Here is a 3,193-nt window from a genome sequence, read left to right on the forward strand (position 1 = left end):
AGAAGGGTCAAAGGATTTGTGCATGGGAATCACAAACACAACAGCCCGTTAGTTCCGCTGTATCTGTCAGTTCACCAGCGCTTGAATGCCGCCGATCCTTGAATGTGGACGCGGAGATGCTGGAGAAGACAGCGCCCCACTCGCTACAAGGAGACCCCGATCACGTGTCCATGTCCGTGATCTGATTGGATACATTGCCATGACGTTGATAGCAGTGTGATGTCATTCACTGACTCACTTTGGAAGGGATTCAGTCGGACATCGCAGATCCATCCTCCCGCCACCCCACTAGGAATAGGATTCCCCCTGTCCTTACTTACCACCCCACCAGCCTCCGGGTCCAAAATATAATTCTCCTTAAGTTCCGCCACCTCCAACGGGATCCCTCCACTAAACACATCCTCCCCTTCCCCCTCTCTCTGCTTTCCGCAGGGATCGCTCCCTACGCGACTTCCTTCTCCATTCGTCCCCACATCCCTCCCCACCGATCTCCCTCCTGGCACTTATCCTTGTAAGCGGAACAAGTGTTACACATGCCCTTACACTTCCTCCCTCACTACCATTCAGGGCCCCAGACATTCCTTCCAGGTGAGGCGACACTTCACCTGTGAGTCGGCTGGGGTGATATACTGCGTCCAGTGCTCCCGATACAGCCTTCTATATATTGGCGAGACCCGACGCAGACTGGAACACCATTTCAATGAACACCTACCCACTGTCCCCCAGAGAAAGCAGGATCTCCCAATGGCCACACATTTTAATTCCATGTCCCATTCCCATTCTGATTTGTCTATCCACAATCTCCTCTACTGTCAAGAAGAAGCCACACTCAGGTTGGAGGAACAACACCTTTCATTCCGTCTGGGTAGCCTCCAACCTGATGGCATGATCATTGACTTCTCTAACTTCCGCTAATACCCCACCTCCCCTCCCTGCACCCCATCCGTTATTTATTTATTTAAATACTCACATTCTTTTTCTCTCTCTCCTTTTTCTCCCTCTGTTCCTCTAACTACACTCCTTCCCCATCCTCCTGGTTCCCCGCCCCCCCCCCACCCGTCCCCCTTTCTTTCTCCCTGGGCCTCCTGTACCATGATCCTCTCATATCCCTTTTGCCAATCACCTGTCCAGCTCTTGGCTCCATCCCTCCCCCTCCTATCTTCTCCTAACATTTGTGATCTCCCCCTCCCCCTCCCACTTCCAAATCTCTTATTAGCTTTTCTTTCAGTTAGTCATGATGAAGGGTCTTGGCCTGAAACGTCGACTGTACCTCTTCCCAGAGATGTTACCTGGCCTGCTGCGTTCACCAGCAACTTTCATGTGTGTTGCTTGAAATTCCAGCATCTTCAGATTTCTTCATGTTTGCAGATACACCAACAGCTTCGCACTGGGAAGCGGCCATTCACCTGATCCGTGTGAACGAAGAGACTCATTCAGTTAACCTACCTTGTGATGCTCCGGTGAGTTCACTATAAGCAGAGACCACATTTCTGTCCGGAGTGAGCAAAGAGTTTTACTGAATCATCCCAGCTGCTGCAACACCAGCAACTTCACATCAGGGAGGAAGTTCAAATCAGCTCTGTGTCAAATGTTTAACCATCACGGTGACTGAAGGCAGCTGCAGGTTCATGAGGGACTGTTACTGTCAGATTCTGCAGTTCTTGCGGCTGCTCATCGCACCCAGGACTGAACCCTGGTCACTGAGCATTGGAGGAGTCCGTTCTGTCGCTGTTAGCCTTAAACTAGACGAGTGTTTAATATTCTGGATCTGTGAAAGATAAATCAGTTCTGTATCAAATCCCGTGTCTCAGGTACTTACTGTCTCTGCCACACTCACAATGTAAACTAGGGAGGCCACTCGGCCCATCTGGTCCCTGCCCATATTTCCGTTCCATATCAGTATATCAATATCTATCTCTGCCGTTCTCCTCTCACTCTCCCTGTGATGACAGGTTGTAACTAGTCACCACTCGGTGGGAGAAGAGATTTCCCTTGAATTTCATAGAATCATAGAAATCTACAGCACATTACAGACCCTTTGGCCCACAGCCTCGTGTCGACCATGTAACTTACTTTAGAAACTGTCTAGAATTACCCTACTGCATAGCCCTCTATTTTCCTAATCTCCATGTACCTATCTAAGAGTCTCTTAAAAAACCCTGTTGTATCCGCCTCTACCACCGTCGATGGCAGTGCATTCCACACACACACTACTCCTTATTTAAAAAAAAAACTTAGCTCTGACATCTCCTCTGTGCCTACTTTCAAGCAGCTTAAATATATGCCCCCCACCCCCCGTGTTAGCCGTTTCAGTCCTGGAAAAAGCCTCTGGCGATCCACACGACCAATGCCTCTCATCATCCTATACACCTGCATGAATCTCCTGCATGATTGTCTCCAGGCTGAATAAGACGATGAGCTCGCTGTGGTTTTGACGTTCTTCAAGGCTCTGGACGAAGTTGGTTAAACTCCTTCCCCGCTCTTTCTAACGTTTTGTGTCATTTTCACTAATTTCAAAGGACTGTGCTTCAGGCAGCTGGATTGTTGCAATGCGCCTCTCAAGCCTGACAGCAGACTAGCGAATGAATTTTCGATAGAGCGGAGTCAGAAAGAGTTGGCAGTATGATTCAGTGCTTTGGGGCTCCAGAGAGTGATGGGGTCTAGAGTTTACGAGGAGGAGGAGAAATCAGACCAGCAGGATATGGCTACAAATTAAAGATCAGAAACATCTGGAAATTGGTTGAATGAAAAAAAAAGATGGTTAATTTCTGCAAATTACTGGTGAAAATCAACAGCAAATGTGGAGAGGAATAAATACACAACGTTTAGGCCGAGCTCCCTTCAATATGCTTAGCCTGTGAACTCTTCTGCTTATTTGCTGCCTGAACTGCAGAGTTCCTCCAGCATTGTGTGTGTGTGGGTCTTTGTATTTCCAGCAACTGCAGAATCTGTTACATTTGTAAGAGGATTGTACTTTGGCATTAGATACACGGAATACCTGTTGATATTGAGCAAATCGTTTATGGGATCCGCTTTCTGTGTTAAAACAGCTACTGGGTATTCTACACAAAAAAAAACTGAGGTCTGGACATGGAACCGAAGCTTGCCGGAACATTTAATGGCACCGTGATTACCCAGAAAGCTCGGCATAACAATTTTCGCCGTCGCGGAAGCACCGATCAAATGCGCAGGC

This window comes from Mobula birostris, chromosome 13 (genome assembly GCF_030028105.1).
Source record: "Mobula birostris isolate sMobBir1 chromosome 13, sMobBir1.hap1, whole genome shotgun sequence".
In the NCBI taxonomy this organism is placed as follows: Eukaryota; Metazoa; Chordata; class Chondrichthyes; order Myliobatiformes; family Myliobatidae; genus Mobula; species Mobula birostris.